The sequence below is a fragment of the Carcharhinus amblyrhynchos genome, chromosome 7 (genome assembly GCF_965287045.1).
Source record: "Carcharhinus amblyrhynchos chromosome 7, sCarAmb.v2.hapA, whole genome shotgun sequence".
In the NCBI taxonomy this organism is placed as follows: Eukaryota; Metazoa; Chordata; class Chondrichthyes; order Carcharhiniformes; family Carcharhinidae; genus Carcharhinus; species Carcharhinus amblyrhynchos.
The window spans coordinates 90,485,535-90,502,493 of NC_137330.1; the positions used below are offsets into that span (position 1 = coordinate 90,485,535).

The 16,959-nt window shown below is 43.1% G+C and overlaps 1 protein-coding gene across 1 annotated transcript in view; it reads left to right on the top strand.

Annotated features, from left to right (window-relative positions):
- Positions 1–16,959, top strand: part of rngtt (RNA guanylyltransferase and 5'-phosphatase) — a 372,001-nt gene that overhangs the window by 331,750 nt on the left and 23,292 nt on the right. The gene's annotated exons all lie outside the window — the stretch shown is intronic.

Genomic DNA, 16,959 nt, shown 5'->3' on the forward strand with positions numbered 1-16,959 from the left:
TCAATAAGATCATGGTTGATCTGTTGTGGCTCAGTTCCACTTTCCCGCCCTCTCCCCATAACCCTTAATCCCCTCTCTTATCAAGAACCCATCAACCCGCTTCTTAAAAATATTTAGCGAGGCAGCCTCCACCACTTCAACGGGCAGAGAATTCCAGAGATTCACCACCCTTTGAGTGAAGAAGTTCCTCCTCAACTCCGTTCTAAACCGCCTCCCCTTTATCTTGAGGCTGTGCCCCCTAGTCCTACTGTCTTTTTTGAGCGGGAAGAGTCTCTCCACCTCTATCCTATCCATCCCATTCATCATCTTATACGTCTCAATGAGATCTCCCCTCATTCTTCTAAACTCTAACGAGTACAAGCCTAGTTTATTCAGCCTCTCCTCATAGCTCAATCCCCTCAACTCCGGTATCAGCCTAGTAAACCTCCTCTGCACTCCCTCCAGGGCCAAAATATCCTTGCGCAGGTGCGGCGCCCAAAACTGCACACAGTACTCCAGCTGCGGCCTCACCAATGCCCTATACAGCTGCAGCAAGACCTCCCTACTTTTATATTCAATCCCCCTCGCTATGAAGGCCAGCATCCCATTCGCCTTCCTGACCACCTGCTGCACCTGCAAGCTGGGTTTTTGCGACTCATGCACAAGGACCCCGAGGTCCCTCTGCACTGTCGCCTGCTGCAGTTTTTCGCCACGTAAGTAATAGTCCTTCCTACCATTCTTCCTACCAAAGTGGACCACCTCACACTTGCCAACATTAAATTCCATTTGCCATTTCCTGGCCCATTCGCCCAGCCTATCTAGATCCTTCTGCAGACTCTCCACACCCTCCGCACAATTTGCCTTTCCCCCAATCTTGGTGTCATCAGCAAATTTCGACACCCTGCACTCGGTTCCCTCCTCCAGATCATCTATATAAATGGTAAATAGCTGAGGCCCCAGCACCGACCCCTGGGGCACCCCACTAGTCACCAACCGCCAATCCGAATAGCACCCATTGACCCCCACTCTCTGCCTCCTATTTGACAACCAATCCTCTATCCACGCTAACACCCTACCCCCAACTCCATGTCCCCTGACCTTCTGCAATAACCTCTTGTGAGGTACCTTGTCAAACGCCTTCTGAAAATCCAGAAAGACCACATCCACCGGCTCTCCTCTATCCACTGCCCTAGACACATCCTCATAGAACTCCAGTAAATTTGTCAGACACGACTTCCCTTTAATGAAACCGTGTTGCGTCCGCCCTATCAAGCAATTCCCTTCAAGATGCCTCGCAATTTCCTCCTTAATGACGGATTCTAACATTTTACCTACCACAGACGTTAAACTAACCGGCCTATAATTCCCCGCCTTTTGCCTGGCACCCTTCTTAAACAACGGCGTAACATTAGCCGTTTTCCAATCTTCCGGCACTTCCCCGGAATCCAGCGACGTCTGGAAAATAACCACCAAGACATCCACTATAACCTCCGCCATTTCTTTCAGAACCCTCGGATGCATTCCATCCGGTCCTGGCGACTTGTCCACAATCAGCCCCTCCAGTCTGTCGAGCACCACCTCTCTAGTAACAGTAATGTCATTAAGACCCTCCATTCCTACCACCTTTCCATCGCTAACACCCGGCAAATTATTCACGTCCTCCTCCGTGAAGACAGAAACAAAAAAGTTATTCAAGACCTTAGCCATATCCCCATCCCCTACCACTAGCTCCCCTTTCTCATCCTCTAAAGGACCAACGTTCACCCTAGCCAGCCTCTTCCTTTTTATATATTTATAAAAACTCTTGCTATCCTTTTTTATATTAAGTGCTAGCCCAGCCTCATAGCTTCTCCTACCCTCCTTTATCAACTTCTTTGTCAATCTTTGTTGACATTTAAACCTTTCCCAATCCTCTTCTCGCCCACTGCTCTTAGCTACTCTAAATTCCTCCGCTTTTAATTTAACACTTTCCTTCACCTCCTTCGTTATCCACGGCTTATTACCTCTCTTCCTACTGTCCTTTTTAACCATCGGAATAAATTTCTGCTGAGCACCAAGAAAGATCTCCTTAAAGATCCTCCACTGCTCCTCAGCAGACCTACCTTCCAACGCACTCCCCCAGTCCACATTTGCCAATTCTTCTCTCATCCTACCATACTCCCTCTATTCAAACAAAGGACGCGTGTCCGGGAACCCACTTTCTCCTCCTCCATCTGCACCAGAAACTCCACCATACAATGATCACTCTCTCCAAGAGGATCCTTCACCGCAAGGTCCCTAATTCTACCCGCCTCATTACATAGCACCAGATCCAAGATAGCTCGCTCCCTCGTCGGCTCCAACACACACTGTTCAAGGAAATTATCCCGGCAGCATTCCAAGAACTCCTCCTCGAGCCCACCTCGTCCAACATGGGTCGACCAATCAATATGCAGATTGAAATCTCCCATAACTACTGCCGTCCCATTCCTGCACGCCGCACTTATTTGCGTGTTAACAGCCCGCCCCACCTCCAGATCATTATTCGGGGGCCTATAGACGACACCCACCAGCGTCTTCCTCCCTTTGCTGTTCCTAATCTCCACCCACAACGATTCCACGTTCTGCTCTTTGGCTCCGATATCATCCCTTGCTACCACCTTGATACTATCCTTAATCAGCAGAGCTACGCCACCCCCTCTTTCCTCCTGCCTATCCTTCCTAAACACTTGATAGCCCTGTACATTCATCTCCCAGTCCCTGTCACCTTGCAGCCACGTCTCTGTAATGGCCACCAGATCGTATCCATTTGTGTCGATCTGCGCCACCAGCTCATCCACTTTATTCCGAATGCTTCGTGCATTCAGATAAAGCGCTTTCATCCCAGCCTTCACCTGGACCCTATTTGCCGTAACGCCACCAATTGGGACATCCTCGGCCTTTTCCCTTACCTGTACCCTATCCTTAACTTTAGACCTCGTAGCGTCACCTACCCTCGCACCCTCCCCCCCCCCTAATTAGTTTAAAGCCCTGTCTACAGTCCTCTTTACTCGATTCGCCAACACTCTGGTCCCAGCACGATTCAGACCAACCCCATCCCGCCCGAACAAGTCCCACCTACCCCAATACTGGTGCCAATGCCCCATAAATTCGAACCCATTCCTCCCACACCAATCCCTGAGCCACCCATTCACTTCCTTTATCCTGTCAACCCTACGCCCGTCTGCACTCAGTTCAGGCAGTAGCCCAGAGACGACCACCTTGTCGGTTCTACTTTTTAATTCTATTCCCAGCTTCTCATACTCCCTCCCCAGATCCTCAGTCCGCACTTTGCCTACGTCGCCGGCACCCACATGTACTACAACGACCGGGTTCTCACCCTCCCACTCCAGGTTCCTCTGCAGCCCAGCTGCAACATCCTGTACCCGAGCACCAGGCAGACAACACACCCTTCTGTGCACTTTGTCATTGTGACAAAGGACAGTGTCAATACTCTTCACCCCACTATCTCCAATCACTACTACGTTCCTTTTCCCCTTCTCTTTGCCTATGTCCTGCTGCATCACTGTACCGTGTGCAGTTTGCTCACCAACCTCACCTGCCTCGTCCTCTTCCAGACTGGAAGCAAGAACCTCAAACCTGTTATGCAGATTAAGAGGCTGAGGCCTCCGCTCCTCACCCCCCTTCCTCCTCCTCCCAGCAGCCCCCTTTTGTCCCTGACCCTTAGATTTAGCCAGTCTAGGGGCACCCTCTCTCCCCCTGATGAGCCTCAGTGTCTGTCGCTCAGAGGCCAGCTCATCCACCTGGAGCTGGAGCTCCTCCAGCAACCTGCACTTACTGCAGACATGGTCACTGGGAAGGACCCTGGGGTCCGCCAGTTCCCACATCATACAGAAACCACACATCACATGCCCCTCCATTATTCACTGTAATTTTTTATGGGGAAAAAATTTTTTTCCTTGTTTCTTGCTGTAGTAGTTTTGAAAAAATTTTTTTTCCTTGTTTTTTTTTCAAAACAAACTCACCTGGCCTTTTTCCTTCCAGCCCTTTTTGATATTAAGCCCTATTAACTCACTCTGCTTCCCACTCACTCCGCTGCCCGCTCAGACGCTGCCCGCTGTCTACACCAGGCCTCCTTTTAAACCTGGCGCTGATTTAAAGCAGGCTGGTCCACAAATGCCTTTTCACCACACCCTCAGAATTCTTAAAGCAGTAAATACAATAAATAAATGCTTTAAACAGTTCTACAAAGAGTAAAGTGCTTTAAACTTATTTTAAACAGGTTTTTAACAGGTAAAATCTTAGCTCTCTCTCTCAGCTCCAGCAAACAATGGAAGGCTTCACCGTGTGGCCCCTTGATAATTAAAGCAGGCTGGTCCACAAATGCCTTTTCACCACACCCTCAGAATTCTTAAAGCAGTAAATACAATAAATAAATGCTTTAAACATTTCTACAAAGAGTAAAGTGCTTTAAACTTATTTTAAACAGGTTTTTAACAGGTAAAATCTTAGCTCTCTCTCTCTCAGCTCCACGATGTACTTCCAACGTCAGTCACTGGAGCACGAGCCACATTTGTCTCTCTCTCTGGACATAGGATGTTGTTGTCAGTTTCAACACCTTTGCCTACCCATTGATACTGACTCAGTACAGATGAAGGGACAGAAGTTAGAATCTATCTTGTTTATTAGTCTTATTGACATACCATAACTTTGTCTATTCATCAAATAGAAAACTAAACACTTTAAATACAGCTTTCAGAATCTTAAATCATTACAGTAAAATGATTAGATATTAATCTACACTTTTGCATTTTGCAAGAAAGGGTGAATAGACTGGGTCTCCTTTTCTTATCAAAACAAAATGGCTGAAAGTTTACGTAGTGGATGTCTTGAAAGCAGTGAAAGGTTTTGGTAGAATAGGTATGGAGAGAGTATTCCTGCTGTGAGGAAAGCAAAATAGAAGTCATCAATGTAAGATAGTCACCAAGAAATCTAATAAGGGTGTCAGAAGAAACATCTTTACCTAGAGAGAGGTGAGGAGGTGGAAGTGGCTACCACAGGAATGGTTGGTGTTATTTGATGCATTTAAGGTGAGGCTGGAGAAGCATAAAATTGGGGAAGGAAATAAAGTGTTATGCTGAGAATTAACAAAGGGAAGATGGGAGGAGATTTGAGTGAAATACACAAGTTTGGGCCTGTTTCAATGCTGTATATTCTATGTAATTCTGAGTAGTTTGATTTAGAAGTTTACTGAGTACAAAACTAGTCTGACATCATTTCATTCCACAACCGTTGTGTTAACATTATCAGGTCTACATGCAAATTTGGAGAATGCATTCTTTGAAGGTTTGAGGCGTTCAAAGTTAAAACTGTTGCTTATTGAACAAATAACTGGAGAGCAGCACTACACAGATTTCTAACTTTGAAATGACGTTCTGAATCTGGTAGAAAAATCGGTAATTTCAAAATAAACCACAGTTCACTAAATTCTATTTGGGTGCCTATCCTGCAATGTCTAATTAATAGATAATTTCATAGCTAATTAACCTGGACCTGGATTACCAACCACACATACTAACAAAAAGCATTAGCGAAAAATGCTATCACACCTGTGCTGCAGTAAATTGCCACGGGAAATTAATTGACCAATTTTTTTGCTTTATACAAGAGAGGAACAATGCTTAATGTATAGAAGCAAACTGTAAATGCTGGACATTGGAACTAGCACTAATTGCCTGAAATGCAGAGCAGTTCCACCAGTATTTATAAAGGGAAAAGCATTTCAGGCATTGAGTCTGCTTCATAATAGGAGAATCATGTCTGAGATGATTCGGAGAGATAATGCTTTGCTCTTTAAGATCACCCCTAATTGAGAAAATTATAGTTTTTTTTATTAGATTTGATTTATTATTGTCACATGTATTAGTATACAACGAAAAGCATTGTTTCTTGCGCACTATACAGACAAAGCATATCATAGAGAAGGAAAGGAGAGGGTGCAGAATGTAGTGTTACAGTCATAGTTAGGTCGTAGAGAAAGATCAACTTAACATAAGGTGTGTCCATTCAAAAGTCTGACAGCAGCAGGGAAGAAGCTGTTCTTGAGTCAATTGGTTTGTGACCTCAACTTTTGTATCTTTTTCCCAGTGGACGAAGATGGAAGAGAATGTGTCCATGGTGCGTTGGGTCCTAGGTTATGCTGGCTGCTTTTCTGAGGCAGCGGGAAGTGTAGACAGAGTCAATGGATGGGAGTGATGGACTGGGTAATGTTTACAGAGAAATTAAGCAAAATTTTGTAATTTTTAACTGGATCCTTGAATGAGGAAGGAGGAGGTGCCAAATGGAGTTGGTTTTACAGTTTGCATTTTAGCACTACACGCTGTGAAGGTTGCCAAGCAGCCAACTTTTAGTTTCAAGCCAATTTCTCAAATGTTCAATAATTTAAAAAAAACAATGCATAAGCTTTTAGAATACGTTTCAGGAGGTTGAAATCCTTTCTCTTAATGCCTTTTTTTATGAATGGTTGATATTATGAATGAGGAAATGGAAAACTTGCCTTTTGTTTCTAGAACTCCATCAGACAAAATGATAATTTGGTCAGTGTTCCAAACGAGTCACCACAACCAGATTCTAAAGTAATTGCTCAGAGGGCATATGCCTTTATAGGAGATATGATTATTTGCACCAGTTATAATTCAACACAGTCCACAGATGCTAAAAGTAGTGAGAGGTAAAAGTGATGTAGCTGACATTCTGAGGCAGAACTCTTCCCAACAAGTATCAGAAACTTTTTATTGATATTTGCAAACATTTTTTTTGAAGGTTGACTGATTGTAGACTTTTGCTTTGATTAGGCAGCACAGTGGCAAGCACTGCTACCTCACAGCACTAGGGACCAATTTTGATTCCCAGTTAGGGTCACTGTCTGTGTGGAGTCTGAATGTTCTTCATTTGTCTGCATGGGTTTCCTCCAGTGCTGCAGTTGCCTCCCACAGTCCGAAAGACATGCTAGTTAGGTGCACTGGCCATGTTAAATTCTCCCTCAGTGTAACCAAACAGGCACCGGAGTGTGGTGATGAGGGGATTTTCACAGTAATTTCAGTAACAGTGCAGACTCTGCACAGACAATGACCCAAGCCAGGAATCGAACTTGGGTCCCTGGCATTGCAAGGCAGCAGTGCTAACCATTGTGCCACCCATTAATTGTTCATTTTTAAGTCAAACAACTCTATCGGATTTTGTGAGAACAAAATAGAGCTTTGTGATAAAGTCTGCATGTGGGAATTCACTCTTAAATTGTTGAGGCAAGTTATAAATGAAAATTGTAGGAGAAACGCCAGTGTATCAAGTCATGAGTCTTAAACTCATAATTCGGTGTTTTAACGCTGGTATCTCCTCAGCAACTTAAATAATTTGTTAGACTTGTATTCTTGGTTTCTTTCAACATTGGATGGGCCAGAAACTATGCTTTTGTATGTTTTAAACATCTATATATATTGTCCTGTGGCCTCAACAATTGAAGGCTTCACTGGTTTTCCTAATTTAAATGATTCCACCAGATTTAACCACAAGTGGTGTAAATTCATTTTCACAACCAACCTACAGCACATGCAAACGCAGATAAATAGTGTCAGTGAGTTTTGATTTTTCCCAAGTCTCATATTTTAGAAGTAAAACTAAGAGTGAGTCATCAAGAAAATTGTTGGAAGTGTTATGTTCTGATTTACAGATAATTTTAATCTGTGGAGAAAATCACTTTTTTTAAGAAAAACTTAAATCTAACCAGTGATTGTATTTGTTATTTTTCAAAAAGAGTATAGTATGGAGCCTCACTGTGTGTTTGCGTCTATATTTAGCTCCTATAACCTTAACTTTGATCAACACCTTTCAAAAACATGCTTCCTATAAAATCAGGAATGCTAAATGAAAGCAAGCCGATTTAGTACCACGTGTATATACTTTTAGCATTTAAGTGATTTCTCTAACCCCATTCATATGAAAGGAATATTGTTCACCTGATTAGTTCCATTTTGCATTTACTGATTGCACTGAGCATTCTTGAGTGAGGTTGGAACCAGATAATATCTGCACTTTGTATCAGTTTAGTTACTTGGTAGCACTCCTGTCTGAGACAAAGATTGTAAAATTGAGCTTCACTGTAGGATTTATGCATCTAATCTAGGTTGTCATTCAGCTAAGGAGAAGCTGCTTCACAATCCTAGTTTAATGTCTCCTTCAAGAAACAATGAAGACCTATTTAAGATCTCTTGATACTATTCAAAGAAGAGCAGGAAAATTTTCCCAGTATCCTGGCCAAAATTTATCCCTCCAACAATACCACCATTAACAAATTTTTTGGTCATCATTCATTTATTGTTTTTGGCATTTTGCTTGATGCAAATTGGCTGCTATGTTTGTCTGCAAAACAATAATTGCACAGAAAAGCTAATTGGTTGTGAAATATCCTGGAGCATCCCACAAACATGAAAGAGTTATGTAAATATAAGTTCTCTATTCACTACACAATCTATTTCTCTAGGACCTCTGAGTAAGAGTGAGCATAGAAGGAGGTTATTCAGCCTATTTTACATAAGTTATCTCATTGAAAGAGTTATACAATTAGTCTCACTCCCTTGCTCTTTCTCCATTGCCCTGCAATAATTTTTATGCAGATTGATGCTCACACACTCCACTTTGATTTTAAGGACAAAACAGTGGTACAGTGGTTAGCACTGCTGCCTCACAGCACCAAGGACCAGGGCTCAATTCCAGCCTCGGTCACTGCATGTTCACCCTGCATCTGTGTGGATTTCCTATGTGTGCTCCAGTTTCCTTCTACAGTCCAAAGATGTGTAGATTAGGTGGATTGGCCATGCTAAATTAACCTAGGTGTCAGGGGGATTAGCAGGGGTTACGGGGATAGGACCTGGGTTGGATTGTTGTCGTGCAGGCTCAGTGGGCCAAATGGCCTCCTTCTGCAATGTAGGGATTCTATGATTCTAAGCTGCTTAAATTATAAAGCTAACGTCTGGCTGAAGAGAGCCTGTGCCCATTTTACTGAAGATTTTTAACAGAACATTTGAAAAATAAAGTCTAAATTCAAACTTCCTGCACATTCAAAACCAAGAGAGAGATCAGTGTTCTAATTCGATGTATCACTTGAGAAAAATAAAGAGACTGTCAGTGATTCTGTAGCTCTTCAGTTTTGACCAACTAAATTTACAAAATATCTTCATCACCAGCCCTCATCAAAAGTTTAAAAAGCTTTTGAGAATTGTGATTGAATTTTCTCTGGAGGTCTGCTAAATGATATGAATATACAATTAGCAAGAATAATTTATAATTTATGAACCTTTTCAAACATAGACTACTATTTATTTCAGTAAAAACCACTGGAGCTAGTTCTGTGATATTGCTAGATCAGTACATTTTTTTCTATAACGTTTCTATTATATTTTTGAATGCTGCTGCTTAAACAGTGGATTTTCCATGGGATTGTTTACAGTGAGTCAGAGGATGGGGAACTTTGCACATTTTAAATTACATATTTCACATTTGGGGAATGCAAGAGGACAGGTTTGCAGGAATGACTGCATCTCTTTTCATTTCTCTGTAATAAAGTGAAAGGTTATAAAGTGCAGTTCTGGTCCCCGCATTACAAGAAGGATGTGGAGGCGTTGGAGAGGGTGCAGAGGAGGTTTACTAGGATGTTGCCTGGTATGGTGGGGAGGTCCTATGAGGAGAGACTGAGGGATCTAGGGTTGTTTTCGTTGGAAAGAAGGTGGCTAAGAGGGGATCTTATTGAAACATATAAGATGATTAGAGGTTTAGATAGGGTGGATAGTGATAGCCTTTTTCCTCGGATGGAGAAAGCTAGCACGAGGGGGCATGGCTTTAAATTAAGGGGGGGTAGCTACAGGACGGATGTCAGGGGTAGGTTCTTTACCCAGCGGGTGGTGAGGGATTGGAATGCCCTGCCTGCTGCAGTTGTAAATGCGTCTAGTTTGGGGGCGTTTAAGAGATCTCTGGATAGGTTTATGGACGAAAAGGGATTGGTATAGGCTAGTGGGTCATTGTTTTTGTAACTGGTCGGCGCAACATCGTGGGCCGAAGGGCCTGTTCTGCGCTGTAATGTTCTATGTTCTATGTTCTATGTTCTATAAGTGTTTTGTGTGGATGCAATAGATCACAAATCCTTGAATTATATTCTTCTCTGGTTTGGCAGGAATTGTAGACAGGCAGCCCATTTCTATGATGGACGAGGTGATTTTGGCAGCAAAAAGTGTTACTGCCTCAAGCAGATGGTGTGGTGTTGGTCAGTGTGCACTTACCAAAATAGGTAGAGCTGTGGGTGCGATACATAATTAACACTGTTTAGTAAGAACTGTAGTTTTTGGGTTGGGGATATATACATTAGACTGTCAGTAACATGTTGAATTTTGTAGGACGTGGTTAAGCAGTACATTCATTAACGAAAGTGATTAACAAATAAAGAAGTATGTGCCATACGGAACAGGCCTCGGTGGAAAGATATATGCCAACACCAGCTGGAAAGTGAATCACTGAATGCAGGGACTTTGCTAATTCTGCAATGAAAGTAGTAAAGGAGGAGAAACAAATAAATATAAGTAAAGAAAAACATTGCTGATGGGGTGAATAAAATTAATATGTATAGCCAAATGGTGGAAGGGATCCAAAAAAGAAAAAAAGACGAGGTTAGACACAGGAATGGCTTGTGGGTGGTGTAAGTGGGCTAATTAAGAGATGCACTTAACAATATTAGGATGGAAAATGTGCAGTCTTTCCAGAAACAGAAATTCTGTAAATTAGGCTCAAGCAAAGGTATCCATGTACCCCAAACAAGGAGAATGACATAAAAGTGGGCATATCTGGAAAAAAGAAAACATGGAGACGGAGGGAAACAGTAATCTCTCCTTCAATGTCAGTAAAACGAAGGAGATAGTCATTGACTTCAGGAAGCGTAGTGAAGGACATATCTCTGTCTACATCAACAGGGATGAAGTAGAAATGGGTGAGAGCTTCAAGTTTCTAGATGTCCAGAGGTTGAGAGGACATATTCTATGAACAAACGGTGAACTCACCTTTACTTTCTTTCTTGAGATTGACTTATGGCCACCTTGAGGGGATCCCTGTCAGCTGTGGCCTGCTGGTCATGAAGATGAAGCAGTTTTAAATTCCTCATTCAACATTGATCTGCTTTAACGTCAGGCTGGTGTGCGCACATGGTGTTGGGACTTGCACTTAGGTGTCGTTTCACATTGGGTCTACATGGTGTGTGGCCCGATCAGTGCCATTTTGGAGCAAGTATGCAGAGAGGCATGCAACTGCAATCAAAGCACAGTGACATTTTCTTAAAACTCTGCAGTACATTCTTACGTGAAGAATATCTATATGAGCAACATTCCCTACACTTGTCTTTCCTGGGACCCACTCACTGATCCCTCCCTGCTTGCTGTTTTCCTCCCTGATCCTCGTACACTCCATCTCTCTCCTTCTTGCCAACCCTCCTGCTCACTGACCCTCACACTCTCCAACTCGCTCCTACGGAGCTGATGAGTGGGAGAGGCAGCAGACAGGAGAAATGTGAGTGAGTGGAAGGTTGGTAGAAATATTTAGCAATAGTTTCTGGTATAATTTTATATTTATTTTCAAAACATTTGCAAATATGGGAATTTAGGATGAACCATACTTTACTTCTGGGGTATAACTTTTTTTCTCAGGCAAGGAAGGTTCTCCAAAACCTAACTACAGTTTTTACATTGGTTGCAATGGGGAAATTTTATTTGGTTTCATGGTGCTTCACTTAGTATTACACTTCTCAAAAAAAAACAAATAAAACATGAAACAAGGTGCAAAAGAGCACCTAGTTGTTTGTGAGATGTTTTACATAGAAAATAGGAACAGGAATAGGCCACTCAGCCCTTTGAGCCTGCTCCGCCACTCATTATTATCATGGCTGATCATCCAGCTCAATAGCCTGATTCTGCCGTCTGACCATAACCATTGATCCCCTTTGCCTCAAAAGCTATAATTAATTCTTTCTTGAAAGCTTACAGGGGGAGCATACAAGCAATTCAGTGGGCCGGGAGATTCTAACGGAGGCTGTTTCGTGGGTTCCCCGCTGGGCGCCATGGCCTCTACACATCTGCAGCAGCCCGATTTCTGATGCTGTCAGATCCATGCTGAAAATTAGCGTGGAGCTGCATAAATTATTTAAATTAAGTTTAACATGTATTTTAAATATCATTAGTGGGCCCAGTTTCTGGGCCTTCCAAACAGCTCCCCTCCCTCCCGCACCCGCCAAGAATGGTTCACTTCAGTGGGGTTTACTATAGCTCCCCACTTGCAGGGAGCTGGTGGCCCGACCCTGCTGGAGTGAAGGAGGGTGCAATCTAGGCTCCCCAGAGGATTGGAGGCTGGGCATTGCCACTTTGGTGCCAGTCTGGACCCTTGGCACTGCCAAGGGACAAAGTGCCTATACCCAGGAAGTACCTCGGCACTGCCCACTGGGCATTGGGCAGTGCCAAGGGGGTGGAGCCTGATGAGGGCAGGGCCTCTGTGGGGTGGGAGTCCCGCTGCCACTCTGCAATTTGAGCTGAGTGACAGAGGCAGGAAAGCCCGCCCACTGAATTTCAGCGTGATTCATGCTGAGGTACTCTGCAGTGTGTGGGAGATTCATTTTGAAACTCCCGCTGAAGAAACCGGCGTGATTTACTCCAGATTTTACATGAATTTGACAGTCAGAATTTTTTGGGGAGAATCACTTCCACAAAGATTTGGTTTCAACTGCTTCCTGTAGTAGCAAATTCTACTGGCTTACCACTCTGGGTGAAAAAAAAAATGTCCTCATCTCAGTCCTAAACAGTTTACCACGTATACTATAGACTGTGATCCCTGGTTATGGACATTAAACCTGGTGTTGTCAGACTTTTTACTATGGACACCCCCATCATAGGGAGCATCTTTCCTACATCTACCCAGGATTTGTCTAATCCTGTTACATTTTCTAGCTTTTTATGGGATCCCCTCCCCTGTCGTCTCATACTAAACTCTAGTGAATATAATCGCAATCGACTCAATCTCTTATCATATGTTGGTTCTGCCATTCCAGGAATCGGTCTGGTAAACCTTCGCTGTACCCCCTCTACAGCAAGAACATCCTTCGTCAGATGAGGAGAACAAAAATGCACGCAATAGCCCAAGTGTGTTATCTCCAAAGCTTTGTATAATTGCACCAAGGCACCCCTGCACCTGTACTCTAATCCCCTTGCTATGAAGGCTAACATGCCATTTACCTTCTTTATTGCTTGCTGCTTATCTTCAGAGCCGGTGTAATAACCCTGAGATCTTGTTGCACATTCCCCTCTCTCAATTTATAACCATTCAGATAATAATTTGCCTTCTTGTTTTTGCTACCAAAGTAGATATTGCACCCACCATACATTTGCTCACTTGCTCAGCTTGTCCAAATCATACTGAAGCATCTCCTCACCCTCCCAGCCAAAAAGCCGAGAAGCAATACTCCATAAACTGCCGCTTGGGCACCCTCACTCCCTGTTCACTGCAGCGGGGCCAGAGAATCCCACCCAGTATACCCATAAACTGAGGCCCTCCCTGCCTTTTGCGCAGTGAACTATATTCTGCCTTTCTTGTTTTACATACTCCATATGCAACTGACTGCATTCTCATAGTAGCCACTTTGTGGTGTAGTTTATGCACGGGTTTTAGTTTGCTTCTCAAATTAAAAATTCATTCATGCCAAGCACATCAGTAATTTGGATTTGTCTCAGACAGCACCCACCATACAATATCTACTCACATCAATCACTGTTATTGGAGGAGGGTTTAAACTAACTGTCAGAGATGTGGGAGTCGAGAGAAAATATCAGAGAGGAATACAAAGGTGCACAGATTACAGGGAGAGATGGATAGCACTAGAATAGAGAATAGGAGGACTTCAGTTATTCAAAAGTAAACTGGGATAGTAACAAAGTAAGAGACAAAGAAGGGAAGAGTTCCTAGAGCTTGTTCATGAAACTTAGAGCAGCAGCATGTTCCCAGTCCAACGAAGAAGGAAGCACTACTAGACCTGGTTCTTCGAAATTAAGTGAAACAAGTGGATCAAATGTCAGTAGAACATTTTAAGGGACAGTGATTTCCTTTGAAAAACAAGAGTTATCAATCAGGCTCAGAATCTTTGTAAACATTGTGGTTAGGAAAAATGGGGGTACGGGAGACCGGGTAGAAATCCAGTAAGCTGTGAATGGAGGTCTATTTCAAAGCACTACACTAGGAAATTGAAAGAAGTCGAAGGTTTTCAATTTAACACAGAGGGTTTCAAAGGTTTCAGCTTTCTAGAAAGGCTTAGAAGCTTCAAATAAAGCAGGCCACAATGGGATTAATGGTCTCCTCCAGTTCTGTAACATTTCTGTGTTTGTGAAGTCCTGTAAAGTGCTGCTCAGTCATTCAGGACTGCTGAGTTCCAGCTTTGTTTCCTTCCACTGAAAAACAAGCCTTTGACCTGCATAGTGTCTGTACAGTGAAAATGGACACTCCAAGTATTGAAGATGACTGGACAACCTTCAGGCATATATTGTACTCCACTGTTCCAAAGGCCCTTGGCCCCACCTCTCAAAGCATCAAGGTTTGTTTGATGAAAACAAAGAGGTAACCCAGAAACTACTAGAAGAGAAACATTGCTTCTGCAGGGTTTACCTCAAATGACAAAGCAAGATTATCCAAGCACAGTATTGACCAAAACATCAACAGGACTGCCCAATATCTCCTCAGACAGATGGAAGATGCTTAACTGAATTACAAGGCAGACCAAAATCAGTCAAATGCAAACCACAAAGACTAGAAGAGATTCTACAGTGCTCTGAAATTTCTCTGTGGGCTCCAGTGTTTAGGTTCATATCAATCCTCAGACTAACGGGCCAACACTGCTCACAGTAAAAGACCAAATTATAGAAAGCTGGACAATGAGCAAGCTGCTACAGTTACCGTCAGTTGCCCTCCTGATGACCTTCCACGCTGTTAGGAACTCCTGTATTTTGGCGAAGCTTCCAGGAGCTGATGCTATCCCGACTATGGTCTAAAAGCTGGAGGTGAATGCATGGGAAAGATCCTCACTGAACTTTTTTTCAGTCCATGATGGAGCAAGAAACTGTCCCACAAGAATACAAAGATGTTTCCATTGTCCACGTGTGCATGATGAAAGAAATTTGCCAATCTTCTAACAACCATAGAGGAATCTCACTTCTCCATTGCCAATTCAATCTCCACCAGAATCATTCTGAACTGCATAGTGCAGCATGTCGATCAGGACTTGCTTCCAGTGTCAATGCAATTGCAGAAAAGGTTGAGAAACCACTAACATAATGTTTGCAGTTAGAAAGCTCCAAGAGGAATGCTAGGAACCGAACATGGATCCCTACGCCGTTTTAATAACCTGAACAAGGTTTTTAACGCAGGCAGCCATGAGGGCATTTGAAAAGTAACAGAGAAGTTTAGCTGCCCTGAGTAATTCATCACAATGTATTAACAGTTCCACAGTGACATACTTGTGTCATTCTGGATGATGGTGAGTTTTCTAACTCATTCCCAGTAACGTACTAGCATACCACTCCATATTTTTATCCACTACGCTCTCCAGTGCTTCCCATGATGACCATTGTGGCATCAATATTAGATATCGTATGGACAGGAAGCTCAGTCTGATGTGACTCCAGGCAAAGACCAAGATCTGTAAGGACATTGTTTGCAATTTCTTGATTGCTCATGACAGCTGCCAGTTCTGAACTGAACATTGAATCTAGCATGGTCTCATTTTCTGAATCATGAGAGAAGTTTGATCCTCTGATCAGTGGGAAAAAAACTAAAGTAATATCCCAGCTTGCTCCAGGAAATCCCTATCGAGCCCAAGGTTTTAGTCCACAACAGAATCTATCAGCGGTGTTTAAGTTCACTTATCTTGGCAGCACCCTCGCTCAAGCTGTCAACATTGACAATGAGACGCATGCAAGTGTTGTCAAAGTGTTGCCTTCAGCAGACTTCAAACGTCAATCCGGGAGTGAAAAGTCTGCCAACCAGACTGAAATTCTGTAGGGCAGTAGCTCTACCCACTCTGCTCTACACATGTTTTTTCTTGAAGTATTTACCAGTGATATGTCAAAAAATTAACCACTTTCATTTGTGCTGCCTTCAGAAGCCCCTGAAGATCAGATGGCAGAACAATAGACCAGACAGTGAGGTACTCACTTGAGCTGGCGTGCCAAGCATCCGCACAATGTTGAGACAGTCACAACTGAGTTGGGTTGGTCATGCAGCCAGAATAGCTGACACTCACTTACCAAAACAAAACTATGCAGAGCTCAAGACTAGGGTATGCTTTCAAGGCAGCTAAAGGAAGAGTTACAAGGATATTGAAGACTTCACTCAAAATTGATTCCTGGGAGAAACTCACCGAGGACTGCTAATCCAAGTGCAACCAGATTTAAAAAATGCTGCAGCCTCCTTTGAAAACAAGTGCATATTAGACGCAGAAAGGAAATGCAAGGAGAAGAAATCCCAATTCAGCAATCGACCACAACTCAATCGCCTGCGATTTCCTAGTCTATTTGCAGCAGAACCGTCACCTACATACCCACCAGAACCTTACCAAACATCACAAATGGCCATCTTCACCTTAAAGGATGAACAAGCAAGGTGCACACCATAGAATCTATAAGTGACTACATGTAGTTTCTGTCAGTTTGATGTATCTCAAGCTGCAGATTTTAAACAGATGTTCTAGTTTATTATTTAACCATCAGGAAGGCAACAATCCATCTAGCCTACAAAATTTGAAATACAATAAGAAATGAACGTAAATACCTGCGAATTATGAACCAGATTGCCCCAGTTTGAGTTCTAATATTGTCAGCAGGCCATACTTTCAACATCCCTAGATCTTGCAGACAGGTAATTAGTGATCACAGC